Here is a 15,168-nt window from a genome sequence, read left to right as displayed (position 1 = left end):
TAGAGGACATTAGGAGCAGCCTGGCATACGTGCTCACTTGTTTGCTACTAATTGATGGTGTCATAGGAACTCTCAACCTCTGCCTAGGCCCTTCTTTTATGGAGCTAAGAACCTGAAGATTCAGGAGCATCAAAAAATCAGAAGTGAAAACAAAATCTCCTGCATTTGTGATATATGATCCTTCTTCTTAAAATGAAACTAATTCTGCAATAGTTCACGATTTATTTTAAAACAGATGCATATGGCATGCTTAAAGGATAGATATTTGCAGTACATCTGTACTGGATTTTACACACACACACACACACACACACACACACGCTACTGAAAGTCTCAGCTTAGCCAACCCTCTATCATGAAGTTTATTTGATCACTTCTGATTTAGTAACTAGGAACCAGTTGGTACTCACATGGAATATTTCTTTACGGTCCTCTGGGGAAAATGGATTTATGAAGTTGTTTTCAAATTATATTCATCCTTGCTAGGATTTTGAAAAAGAAAAAGGAGAAAAAAACACACTGGGTTATATATATTCTCATATTCTTGTCAAAACAGTTTGTTGCAAGGAGACTACAAGACCACCTTGGGTTATTTTAAACTTCTTTCATTTGTAGCTATGTTTTTGGCCTTCATATGTGTTTATTAAGTGTAATATTATCTGCTTTGTCTGGCTCCTCAAAGCAGCAGCCAGACCATAACAAAGTGAGTGTTGAGAAATACTGTTAACAAGATCAAGATATATACACAAATATTTGCTGCTATCAGCCTTCCTTCACCACAGGAAATTATTTAGGAAAAAGAAGCAGAGTGCCTTGTTCAAAGTAAATCCATGGCCACAAATGCCATCATTATTACTACTTTGCACTCTAATGTCTCTGCCTTGTTTTTTCCATCTTTTCATTCTCCTATAGTGATTTCTTTTGTTCTAACTTTATCTCAAACCCATAGAACCCTGACACCAACTCTCTCTCATGGATGCCTGCTTTTTGGGTCGGTCTTTGTTCCTTCTCACATCTTCTCCTCAATTATATTTTTCCCTACTTTCTTCAGACATAATACTATTTTTTCATTATCTTCATCTTCTTTCTCATCCTGCCCTTGCAACCTACAGAGGTAATTCTTTATATATTTTTTCCTGTAGGGGAGAAATTCAAATGATCTGTATCTAGCTAGAGGGAAAGGAGAGGAGAGAGAGAGAAGAATAGTTCTTCTGAAGTATTTAGTGTCCAACACATGAGACCTGAGCAAACAATATTTGGATCTTCCACTCAGAGATGGAAGCCCAGCCTTTACGTTTGGAAGCTCCCTGGTGTGCACATACCTTCTCCCAGGTCGTCAATTCTAGGTGCTACTGTGAAGGGATTTTGCCTATCAAATTACAATCCCCAGTCAACTGACTTTAAGACAGATTATCAGGTGGGCCTGACCTAATCACATGCACCCTTAGATCTGTGTCTAGAGACATAGGAAATCAGAGACTCAAAGTCGGACAGGCTCCTGTTGGTCTGGAAAAAAGGAAACACTAGTAAAGAACTGTGCGTGACCTCTAGGAGCCAAGAGGGATCCCTGGCAACATTATTTAAAAATGGGGACATTCCTACAACTACAAGGAACTGAATTCTGCCAACAAGCTTAATGAGCTTGAAAGAGGACATGGAGCCTCAGACGAGAATGACAGTGTGACCAACACTTGGTGGCAGCCTTGATTATAACCATGTGAAACCCTGAGCAGAGGACCTTAGCTACACCGTGCCCAGATTTTTGACGTAAAGGAACTGTAAGATAATAAATTTGCTTTTCTTTAAGCCACTAAGTTTACAGTAATTTTTACACAGCAATAGAAAATTAATACACAAATAAATTATTTATAAATAAAATGCAAAAAAGCAAGTTTGTCATATATCTGCTGTTGCATGGCTGGGTTCTAATATGCTAAAATTATTTTTAACAAAGAAAAGTTCATGATTCCAAAATAAAAGGGAAAATGTCTCAAAAGCCTTGTTTAATTGCTTACTAATATTTATATCTATAGATACAGCTAATAAAGATGCTGAAATAAATTATTACCGGTATCTTAAATAAAAAATCCAGAATACAGGAAATTATAAGCAACAAACCACTATTATAACATCACAAGTATTCATTGATTTTAAGTTTTGGATACTGAACAAAGGCCTTAGAATCACTTATGTTTTAAAATAACTATTTCTAAGTTCTTTAATGAAGTGCTTCAAAATACTGTAGAAAGGAGAAACTTTGGACTCACCAGAACTCCCTCCCCCTTCTCTTTTCATCCTTAGTGAGGGAGATACATGTCCACGGCATTGATGACAAGGGACAGAATAACAACATTTGGGGCAGATTCCACTCCTTGAAAGTTTTTTCCAGTGTAGAATCTGTTGTTAACTCTTGCCTCTCCATTGTATGATACATACAATGCCTAATTCCCAATTCCCCCCCCCCCTTTTTCTTCCTAGTAGAAGCCCTTTTAATCCAGAGATTCACAATATATCTAGCCCTCAAGGAGGATTTTGATTTGTTTGTGCCAGTTAGATCATGGCCTTCCTTAGTCTAGAGGTAGACATGTGAATTAAGTTTTCCCAATCAGATCGAAGAAAAGGAATATTTTCTAGGTTTAAGGGAGAAAGCTCCCCTTTCCTCTCCTGCTGGCAGTTAATAAGAATTAATGTTGCTCAGGATGTCACTGGCAGCCATCTTGAAACCATAAGGACAACCAGCCCTAGGAGGTAGCTGAGTACAACAGAGGAGAAAGAAGAAAAGGAGCTGGATCCTCGATTATATTAGGCTTCTCATTACAACACATGGAGCTCATTCTACCTCTGTACTTCCAGTTATATTAGATAATACATTTCTTTGTTGGTTAAACCCCTTGGAGTTGGGGGTTTTCTGTTATCTGCAGCTCAAATATCCTAACAGATAATGTGAGAGATCAATACTCGCTGTCAGTATGCTGTTTAAACTTCAGCTGAGCTTAATTCTCAAATGTAAAGCATTTCAAAGGCCTATAAAATTTCATCTCTAGTTTCCCAGGCAACTATCACATGTCACTCATGGATGTTCCGAAGCACACAGGTAATATTCCATCTCATCACCTTAATTTTAAAACTGGAGAAAGACAAATGAAATGGGTGCCAATAAATCCTCAAGGCTGCAGAGATAAAAGAAAAGAATGAAAATCCAGGAGGCAAAGGAAAGTAAACAATCTACTCTGCTATCTAATCTCCCCTTTTCCACTCTTTGTTTTCATTTCTCTTTTTTAATGCTGCCATGAGAGATTCAAAATCAGATATAAATTTTCCTGGAGGCTAAGTCCTTCTTTCTGCATTAGTTTTCTGGACTCACTTGACCCTTGCATATAAGTAACACCACCTCCTGAAGAGAAAAGATTCAACAATTCCAAATTCATAAAGATTCAACAATTCCAAATTCATAATCTAAGACCTTTTGTTCTCTTCTCTCCCCCATCATAAGAATAAAAATCAATCTTAGGGACCCGGAGGAAGATGGCGGAAGAGTAAGACGCGGAGATCACCTTCCTCCCCACAGATACATCAGAAATTCATCTACACGTGGAACAACTCCTACAGAACACCTACTGAACGCTGACAGAAGACCTCAGACCCCCCAAAAGGCAAGAAACTCCCCACATACCTGGGTAGGGCAAAAGAAAAAAAGAATAAACAGAGACAATAGGATAGGGACGGGACCTGCACCAGTGGGAGGGAGCCGTGAAGGAGGAAAGGTTTCCACACACTACAAGCCCCTTCGCGGGCGGAGACTGCAGGTGGCGGAGGGGGAAAGCTTCGGAGTAGCGGAGGAGAGCACAGCAACAGGAGTGTGGAGGGCAAAGCGGAGAGATTCCGGCACAGAGGACCGGTGCCCTCAGGCACACACCAGCCCGAGAGGCTTGTCTGCTCGGCCGCCGTGGTGGGCGGGGCTGGGAGCTGAGGCTCGGGTATCGGCTTTCAGTCGGAGCGCAGGGAGAGGACTGGGGCTGGCGGCAGGAAGAGAGCCTGAAGGGGTTAGTGCACCACGGCTAGGCCGGAGGGAGTCCGGGGAAAGGGTCTGGAGCTGCTGAAGAGGCAAGAGACTTTTTTCCCTTTTGTTTCCTGGTGCGCGAGGAGAGGGCATTAAGAGGGCTGCTTGGGGAAGCGCCGGAGACAGGCGCGAGCCGCGGGTAAGGCGCGGACCTCGGAGACGGGCGTGGGACGCCGCCGCCCGCCGCCGCCGCGGCCGCCGCCGCCGCCCGCCGCCGCCACCGCCGCGGCCCGCCGCCGCCCGCCGCCGCCGCCGCCGCCGCCGCCCGCCGCCGCCGCCGCCGCCGCCGCCGCCGCCGCGGGGCCTGTGTGCGAGCACGGGTCACTGTCCGCCCCGCCTTCCGGGGGGCCTGTGCACCCCGCCACTGCCAGGGTCCCGAGACCCGAGGAGGGCTTCCCCGGGAAAGCGCACGGAGCACCACGGGCTGCTGCAACGTCACGCCGGCCTCTGCCGCCGCAGGCCCGCCCCACACTGCGCGCCCCTCCCTCCCCTCTGCCTGAGTGAGCCAGAGCCCCCGAATCAGCGGCTCCTTTAAACCCGTCCTGTCTGAGCGAAGAACGGACGCCCTCCAGCGACCTACGCGCAGAGGCGGGGCCAGGTCCAAGGCTGAGACCCAGGAGCTGTGAAAGCAGAGCAGAGACAGGGAAATCTCTCTGTGCAGCCTCGGAGGCAGCGGATTAAAGCTCCACGGCCCATTTGATGTGCCCTGCGTCTGTGGAGTGCATAAATGGACAGCGAATCATCCCAAATTGAGGAAGTGGACTTTGAGGACAAGATTTAAGACTTTCCCCCCTTTTCCTCTTTTTACAACGAATTATTCCAAATTAAGGAGGTGGACTTAGAGAGCAAGATTTCAGACTTCTCGCCCTTTTCCTTTTTTTACAACGAATTATCCCAAATTGAGGAGGTGGACTTGGAGAGCAAGATTTTTGATTTTTCCCCCTGCTCTCTTTTTGTGAATGTGTATGTGTAATCTTCTGTGTAAGATTCTCTCTGTATAGCTTTGCTTCCACCATATGTCCCAGGGTTCTATCTGTCCGTTTTTTTTTCAATAATTACTTTTTAATTTTAATAACGCTACTATATTTCATACTTTATTCTATTTTACTTTACCTGCTCTTTATTTTTTTCCTACCTTCCCTTCTTCCCTCCCTCCCTCCGCTCCTCCTTTCCTTCTTTCTTTTTCTTTCCTCCCTCCCTCCCACCCTTCTTTCCACTTTCTTTTTCTTTCCTTCCTCCCTCCCTCCCTCCTGTCTTTCTTTCTTTCCTTCCTCCCTCCCTCCCTTCTTCCATTCACTCTTCCTTTTGCTTTCATTCCTCCCTCCCTCCCTCCTTTCTTTCCTTCTTTCTTTCCATCCTTCCTCCCTCCCTCCCTCCTTTCTTTCTTTCTTCCATCCTTCCTTCCTTTCTTCCCTTCTTCCTTTCTTTCTCTCTCTCTTTCTTTCTTCTACTAATTCTTTCTTTCTACTTTTTCTCCCTGTTATTCTGAGCCGGGTGGATGAAAGTCTCTTGGTGCTGCAGCCAGGAGTCAGTGCTGTGCCTCTGAAGTGGGAGAGCCAACTTCAGGACACGGGTCCACAAGAGACCTCCCAGCTCCACATAATATCAAGCAGCGAAAATCTCCCAGAGATCTCCATCCCAACACCAGCACCCAGCTTCAGTCAACGACCAGCAAGCTACAGTGCTGGTCACCCTATGCCAAGCAACTAGCAAGGCAGGAACACAACCCCACCCATTAGCAGAGAGGCTACCTAAAAACATAATAAGGCCATAGGCACCCCAAAACACACCACCAGGGCCTCCCTGGTGGCGCAGTGGTTGAGAGTCCGCCTGCCGATGCAGGGGATACGGGTTCGTGCCCCGGTCTGGGAGGATACCATATGCCGCGGAGCGGCTGGGCCCGTGAGCCATGGCCGCTGGGCCTGCGCATCCGGAGCCTGTGCTCCGCAATGGGGGAGGCCACAACAGTGAGAGGCCCGCATACCGCAAAAAAAAAAAAAAAAAAAAAAAAAAAAAAACACACCACCAGACGTGGACCTGTCCACCAGAAAGACAAGATCGAGCCTCAACCACCAGAACACAGGCATTAGTCCCCCCCACCAGGAAGCCTACACAACCTACTGAAACAACCTTAGCCACTGGGATCAGACACCAAAAACAATGGGAACTACGAATCTGCAGCCTGCAAAAAGGAGACCCCAAACACAGTAACATAAGCAAAATGAGAAGACAGAAAAACACACAGCAGGTGAAGGAGCAAGATAAAAACCTACCAGACCTAACAAATGAAGAGGTAATAGGCAGTCTACCTGAAAAAGAATTCAGAATAATGATAGTAAAGCTGATCCAAGATTCTATTTCCAAGATCCATAACTTGGAAATAGAATAGACAAAATGCAAGAAACAGTTAACAAGGACCTAGAAGAACTAAAGATGAATCAAGCATCGATTAAAAACACAATAAATGAAATGAAAAATACTCTAGATGGGATCAATAGCAGAATAACTGAGGCAGAAGAACGGATAAGTGAGGTTGAAGATAAAATAGTGGAAATAACTGATGCAGAGCAAAATAAAGAAAAAAGAATGAAAAGAACAGAGGACAGTCTCAGAGACCTCTGGGACAACATTAAACGCACCAACATTCGAATTATAGGGGTTCCAGAAGAAGAAGAGAAAAAGAAAGGGACTGAGAAAATATTTGAAGAGATTATAGTTGAAAACTTCCCCAATATGGGAAAGGAAATAGTTAATCAAGTCCAGGAGGCACAGAGAGTCCCATACAGAATAAATCCAAGGAGAAATACACCAAGACACATATTAATCAAACTGTCAAAAATTAAACACAAAGAAATCATATTAAAAGCAGCAAGGCAAAAACAACAAATAACACACAAGGGAATCCCCATCAGGTTAACAGCTGATCTCTCAGCAGAAATTCTACAAGCCAGAAGGGAGTGGCAGGACATAATTAAAGTGATGAAGGAGAGAAACCTGCAACCAAGATTACTCTACCCAGCAAGGATCTCATTCAGATTTGATGGAGAAATTAAAATGTTTACAGACAAGCAAAAGCTGAGAGAGTTCAGCACCACCAAACCAGCTTTACAACAAATGCTAAAGGATCTTCTCTAGGCAAGAAACACAACAGAAGGAATATACCTACAATAACGAACCCAAAGCAATTAAGGAAATGGGAATAGGAACATACATATCAATAATTACCTTAAATGTAAATGGACTAAATGCTCCCACCAAAAGACACAGAGTGGCTGAATGGATACAAAAACAAGACCCATATATATGCTGTCTACAAGAGACCCACTTCAGACCTAGAGACACATACAGATTGAAAGTAAGGGGATGGAAAAAGATATTCCATGCAAATGGAAATCAAAAGAAAGCTGGAGTAGCAATTCTTATATCAGACAAAATAGACTTTAAAATAAAGACTATTAGAAGAGACAAAGAAGGACACTACATAACGATAAAGGGATCGATCCAAGAAGAAGATATAACAATTGTAAATATTTATGCACCCAACATAGGAGCACCTCAGTACATAAGGCAAATACTAACAGCCATAAAAGGGGAAATCGACAGTAACACAATCATAGTAGGGGACTTTAACACCCCACTTTCACCAATGGACAGATCATCCAAAATGAAAATAAATAAGGAAATACAAGCTTTAAATGATACATTAAACAAGATGGACTTAGTTGAAATTTATAGGACATTCCATCCAAAAACAACAGAATACACATTTTTCTCAAGTGCTCATGGAACATTCTCCAGGATAGATCATATCTTGGGTCACAAATCAAGCCTTGGTAAATTTAAGAAAATTGAAATTGTATCAAGTATCTTTTCCGACCACAATGCTATGAGACTAGATATCAATTACAGGAAAAGATCTGTAAAAAATACAAACACATGGAGGCTAAACAATACACTACTCAATAACGAAGTGATCACTGAAGAAATCAAAGAGGAAATTTAAAAATACCTAGAAACAAATGACAATGGAGACACGACGACCCAAAACCTATGGGATGCAGCAAAAGCAGTTCTAAGGGGGAAGTTTATAGCAATACAATCCCACCTTAAGAAACAGGAAACATTTCGAGTAAACAACCTGACCCTGCACCTAAAGCAATTAGAGAAAGAAGAACAAAAAAACCCCCAAAGCTAGCAGAAAGTAAGAAATCATAAAGATCAGATCAGAAATAAATGAAAAAGAAATGAAGGAAACGATAGCAAAGGTCAACCAAACTAAAAGCTGGTTTTTTGAGAAGATAAGCAAAATTGACAAACCATTAGCCAGACTCATCAAGAAGGGAGAAGACTCAAATCAATAGAAGTAGAAATGAAAAAGGAGAAGTAACAACTGACACTGCAGAAATACAAAAGATCATGAGAGATTACTATAAGCAACTCTATGCCAATAAAATGGACAACCTGGAAGAAATGGACAAATTCTTAGAAATGCACAACCTGCCAAGACTGAATCAGGAAGAAATAGAAAATATGAATAGACCAATCGCAAGCACTGAAATTGAAACTGTGATTAAAAATCTTCCAACAAACAAAAGCCCAGGACCAGATGGCTTCACAGGTGAATTCTATCAAACATTTAGAGAAGAGCTAACACCCATCCTTCTCAAACTCTTCCAAACAATATCAGAGGAAGGAACACTCCCAAACTCATTCTATGAGGCCACCATCACCTTGATACCAAAACCAGGCAAGGATGTCACAAAGAAAGAAAACTACAGGCCAATATCACTGATGAACATAGATGCAAAAATCCTCAACAAAATACTAGCAAACAGAATCCAACAGCACATTAAAAGGATCATACACCATGATCAAGTGGGGTTTATTCCAGGAATGCAAGGATTCTTCAATATACGCAAATCAATCAATGTGATACACCATATTAACAAGTTGAAGGAGAAAAACCATGTGATCATCTCAATAGATGCAGAGAAAGCTTTCGACAAAATTCAACACCCATTTATGATAAAAACCCTGCAGAAAGTAGGCATAGAGGGATCTTTCCTCAACATAATAAAGGCCATATATGACAAACCCACAGCCAACATTGTCCTCAATGGTGAAAAACTGAAACCATTTCCACTAAGATCAGGAACAAGACAAGGCTGCCCACTCTCACCACTCTTATTCAACATAGTTTTGGAAGTTTTAGCCACAGCAATCAGAGAAGAAAAGGAAATAAAAGGAATCCAAATCGGAAAAGAAGAAGTAAAGCTGTCACTGTTTGCAGATGACATGATACTATACATAGAGAATCCTAAAGATGCTACCAAAAAACTACTATAGCTAATCAATGAATTTGGTAAAGTAGCAGGATACAAAATTAATGTACAGAAATCTCTGGCATTCCTGTACACTAATGATGAAAAATCTGAAAATGAAATCAAGAAAACACTCCCATTTACCATTGCAACAAAAAGAATAAAATATCTAGGAATAAACCTACCTAAGGAGACAAAAGACCTGTATGCAGAAAATTATAAGACACTGATGAAAGAAATTAAAGATGATACAAATAGATGGAGAGATATACCATGCTCCTGGATTGGAAGAATCAATATTGTGAAAATGACTCTACTACCCAAAGCAATCTACAGATTCAATGCAATCCCTATCAAACTACCACTGGCATTTTTCACAGAACTAGAACAAAAAATTTCAAAATTTGTTTGGAAAAACAAAAAACCCCGAATAGCCATAGCAATCTTGAGAACGAAAAACGGAGCTGGAGGAATCAGGCTCCCTGACTTCAGACTATACTACAAAGCTACAGTAATTAAGACAGTGTGGTACTGGCATAAAAACAGAAAGATAGATCAGTGGATCAGGATAGAAAGCCCAGAGATAAACCCACGCACATATGGCCAACTTATCTTTGATAAAGGAGGCAGGAATGTACAGTGGAGAAAGGACAGCCTCTTCAATAAGTGGTGCTGGGAAAACTGGACAGGGACATGTAAAAGTTTGAGATTAGATCATTCCCTAACACCATACACAAAAATAAGCTCAAAATGGATTAAAGACTTAAATGTAAGGCCAGAAACTATCAAACTCTTAGAGGAAAACATAGGCAGAACACTCTATGACATAAATCACAGCAAGATCCTTTTGGACCCACCTCCTAGAGAAATGGAAATAAAAACAAAGATAAACAAATGGGACCTAATGAAACTTCAAAGCTTTTGCACAGCAAAGGAAACCATAAACAAGACCAAAAGACAACCCTCAGAATGGGAGAAAATATTTGCCAATGAAGCAACTGACAAAGGATTAATCTCCAAAATTTATAAACAGCTCATGCAGCTCAATAGCAAAAAAACAAACCACCCAATCCAAAAATGGGCAGAAGACTTAAATAGGCATTTCTCCACAGAAGATATACAGACTGCCAACAAACACATGAAAGAATGCTCAACATCATTAATCATTAGAGAAATGCAAATCAAAACTACAATGAGATATCATCTCACACCAGTCAGCATGGCCATCATCAAGAAATCTAGAAACAATAAATGCTGGAGAGGGTGTGGAGAAACGGGAACACTCTTGCACTGCTGGTGGGAATGTGAATTGGTACAGCCATTATGGAGAACAGTATGGAGGTTCCTTAAAAAACTACAAATAGAACTACCATATGACCCAGCAATCCCACTACTGGGCATATACCCTGAGAAAACCATAATTTAAAAAGAGACATGTACCAAAATGTTCATTGCAGCTCTATTCACAATAGCCCGGAGCTGGAAACAACCTAAGTGTCCATCATCGGATGAATGGATAAAGAAGATGTGGCACATATATACAATGGAATATTACTCAGCCATAAAAAGAAACGAAACTGAGCTATTTGTAATGAGGTGGATAGACCTAGAGTCTGTCATACAGAGTGAAGTAAGTCAGAAAGAGAAAGACAAATACCGTATGCTAACACATATATATGGAATTTAAAAAATGTCATGAAGAACCTAGGGGTAAAACGGGAATAAAGACACAGACCTACTTGAGAATGGACTTGAGGATATGGGGAGGGGGAAGGGTAAGCTGTGACAAAGCGAAAAAGAGGCATGGACATATATACACTACCAAACGTAAGGTAGATAGATAGTGGGAAGCAGCCGCAGAGCACAGGGAGATCAGCTCGGTGCTTTGTGACCGCCTGAAGGGGTGGGATGGGGAGGGTGGGAGGGAGGGAGATGCATGAGGGAAGGGATGTGGGAACAGATGTATATGTATGACTGATTCACTTTGTTATAAAGCAGAAACTAATAAAAAAATTTAAAAAAAATTAAAAAAAGAGTGAATATAGAAAATAAAAAACAAAACAAAACAAAACAAAACAAAAAAAAATCAATCTTAGACCTAAATAGGTATAATAGACTTTAACGTAAATCATTTAAATACTAATATTCTTTCTCTCTAAATGATTCTTTGATAAGGCTGAATTATATGCAAAATGATGGAAATAAAATTGAAAAATTATTTTTTGTCAAATTTTATAATGTTTTTTCCCATCGTAGGCAATAAGTTGGAGATAATTTCCAGCCAGGGTAGGCAGCTTTGTTCATAGTTGCTTTGGAGAGTAACCAAATGAGACTTTCATTCAGGCCACAGAAGAAATCTGAGACACAAAACATTCAGAAAAGCTGAGGACTTCTATGTACCCAAGAACTATTCAGCCAGAAACCCAGAAAGCGAGATCATCCCTCACCTGAACTGCTCATTGGCTCCATACTGGCTTCTTGGATTCCACTTCTTTCCTGCTATCACCTACTGTCCACACAGTAGCCAGCATGATCCTGTTAATTATGAAATAGAACATCATCTCTGCTCAAAACCTCCAACAACTTTTCATCTCACTCAGAACACGATGGCCATCAGACCTCCATATAATCTGACCTTCTACCACCCTGTCTGACTTTATATTCTGTGCTACTTTCCTTCTCAAAGTCCACCCCATCCACCTTGGCCTCCTTGATGTTAAAAATGCCAAGCATGCTTCCACTCAGTGCCTCTGGACTTACACATCCTCTGCCTATGAAGTTCTTCTCGGAGATATTTCCTTAGCTCACCCACTTTAAGTAGGTTTCTGCTGAAATGTCCCTGTATCTATTCAGATACATTCATTACTCCCTGCCCAACCTATACAAAATAGCACCTTCTATATCACTCTCCATCTCCTCACCCTATTTTCTTAGTTTTTTTTTCATAGCATTTGTCATCCCTGAACATATTACATAATTTATTGTCTATCATCCATGACAACACGAGCTCCATGATATCAGGAACTTCCCTTTGTTCATTGCTTATATCCCAGCACTTAGAACCAGTACCTGGCACTTGGTAGAAGCTAAATAAGTATTTCTTAAATACATGAATAAACTTTTATTTCAATAAAAGTTGCCAAGAATATTCACAACATACCTAGATAGAATACTGTTTTAATGAAAGCCATTTTATCATATAATTCTGTATAATGAGATTATTTCTCATTCTTTTGCTTTTAAAAAAAAGTTATTTCCTTGGAAACAATCTAAATATTCATCAACAGAGGAATGGATAAAGAAGATGTGTTACATATATACAATGGAATATTATTCAGTCATAAAAAAGAATAAAATAATGCCATTTGCAGCAACATGGATGGACCTAGAGATTATCATACTAAGTGAAGTAAGTCAAAGACAAATATCATATGATATCACTTATATGTGGAATCTAATACAAAAAATGATACAAATGAACTTATTTACAAAACAGAAACAGATTCACAGTTCTCGAAAAAAAACTTACAGTTACCAAAGGGGAAATGTGGTGGGGGAGGTGATAAATTAGGAGATTGGGATTAATATATATGCACTACTATATATAAAATAGAGAAACTGCAAGGACCTACCGTATAGCACAGGGAACTATACTCAATATTCTGTAATAATCTATATGGAAAAATAATCTAATAAAGAATATATATATATATATATGATTCACTTTGCTGTACAGCTGAAACTAATACAACATTGTAAATCAACTCTACTCCAATAAAAATTAAAAAGCTATTTCTTTTTAAAAGGGAAATATATATTCATTACAGAGAAATATGTATGTGCATGTGTACATATGTATGGAAAAATGTAAAGGAAGGAAAACAATGTAGCTACAATTCCATCCATCAAAGGACAACCACTGTTACAAACTATATAGGAAGAAGCTATTTTCACTTCCTGGGAAACAATTTAAATTAACATTTCATTCCATGGATTGAAACAATTTCAGTTTTTTGGGGGTTTTTTTGTTTTTTTGTTTTTTTGTGTGTGGTACGCGGGCCTTTCACTGCTGTGGCCTCTCCCGTTGCGGAGCACAGTCTCCGGAAGCACAGGCTCAGCGGCCATGGCTCACAGGCCCAGCTGCTCCATGGCATGTGGGATCTTCCTGGACCGGGGCACGAACCTGTGTGCCCTGCATCAGCAGGCGGACTCTCAACCACTGTGCCACCAGGGAAGCCCAACAATTTCAGTTTTTGATAAGAAACAGATTGAGCAAAGCACCATCAAAGACTCACTGACTATTCAGCACAATGTTAGGCTTGATTATTCACAAGGAACACACATTTCAGATTGTCCCAACTGGGAAAAGCCTGGTCTCCCCATCCTAGAACAAATACCAACTTTAGCAGTTTTCTAGGAAGTAGACAAAGAAAACAAACAAATCAACAAAACATCAAAAGGCAAAAACCAAACAATTAAAAATGTCAGTGTTCCTCTAGCATTTCATTCAAATACAGTTATAAGTGGAGCAAAACTATATTTACCCTCCCTAATGCCTCTATATTATTAGCAATTAAAATGTCCCTTTGTAAGAAGCTCAAGGCCCTACATCCTTTGTTTGAATTATTATCCATGAATCAATTACAATTTGATATTTTATATATATATATATTATGTACAAACATTTTTTTAAATAAAATTTACATTAAATCTCTTCTGGCACCGTGGCTGCAGCTTTCAACTTTTACATAATTGACTGTGCTATGACTGCTTGGATGTTCTTCTAAGCTTGTAGCACATATCATTAGCATTTCCATAATGTCAATATTCTAGTTAAATTTTGTCCTTTGAATTCATCTACCTAAATAAGAAAATTCAGTTTTGAAATTAATTCATCTCCATTCATGTATCCAGCAAAACAAGTTCAAATTATGTATTTTCAAGTTACCTAAGGTTATAATGTTTTTAGAGGTTTGTTTCATTTGAATTTTCAAAATCATATGGCAGATGTGTTCAAATGACATATTTTTGTTGTTGTTGTTGACATTCCCCATTATACATATATCTTAATACTCCCTCTGGAGTCCTCAATAGGACTGCTTAAAATGTTACTGGGAAAAACAAAAAAAGACATGACATGCTGACATGCAAGTCAGTGGCTTAGGAAAGACTATTCCCATACTGAGGATAGTCAGCTTAAACTGACTCAGCCCAAGTCCAAAAGCTTAAATATTTATAGTGTTCTTTGTCTTTTACCAATTCAGAGATTTTTATTTTCCAAAATTTAATTGCAATCTCCATTTTATTAATAATATTCATTCTTCTTATAGAACAGGAAAACTCAGCAATGCACAGAGGACAGATCGTTTTGATCTAAAACTCATGTCCTAAACTGAAATTTAGCCCCAGTTACTGGGGAAGATATGTCATAAAGCCACTGTCAATAGGATCTGTGCTCTAAAGAGAGAAGCAGGGGCTTTATTTTACTACTAGGAAATGCACTGTTAAATAAATCTATGCTACGTTTTCTTAAATCACAATCTAAGACCATCGAGCAAATGAGTGAGAAATTTAGGTTAAGGCTTGAGCCTCCTTTAAACATTTATCATGACATTACAGGAATACATTGTTCCTCCAGCTTCCCAAATAGGTGCCACATGGAGAAGCTAATGTCCAAGAGCATCTAAAGTGTAACCATAATGTTGACTCAGAGTATGCATACTCTCATTCATTAAATCTTATGTTTATTGATTGATGCCTACCTTACGTAAAACACTCTTCTAGGGG

General features: G+C 40.1%; 1 long non-coding RNA gene across 1 annotated transcript in view; it reads right to left on the bottom strand.

The window, feature by feature from the left end:
• Positions 1-412: 412 nt before the first annotated feature.
• Positions 413-15,168, bottom strand: part of LOC309806935 — a 78,496-nt gene continuing 63,740 nt past the window's right edge. Inside the window, exons 2-4 of the long non-coding RNA XR_014294461.1 lie at positions 11,829-11,916; positions 2,963-3,127; positions 413-482 (exon numbers count right to left, since the gene is read on the bottom strand). This is a non-coding gene — a long non-coding RNA (uncharacterized lncRNA). The remainder of the gene's footprint in view (positions 483-2,962; positions 3,128-11,828; positions 11,917-15,168) is intronic.

The sequence above is a fragment of the Mesoplodon mirus genome (genome assembly GCF_964341445.2).
Source record: "Mesoplodon mirus genome assembly, chromosome: 6".
Lineage (NCBI taxonomy): Eukaryota > Metazoa > Chordata > Mammalia > Artiodactyla > Ziphiidae > Mesoplodon > Mesoplodon mirus.
This window is presented reverse-complemented; position numbering and strand designations above follow the sequence as displayed.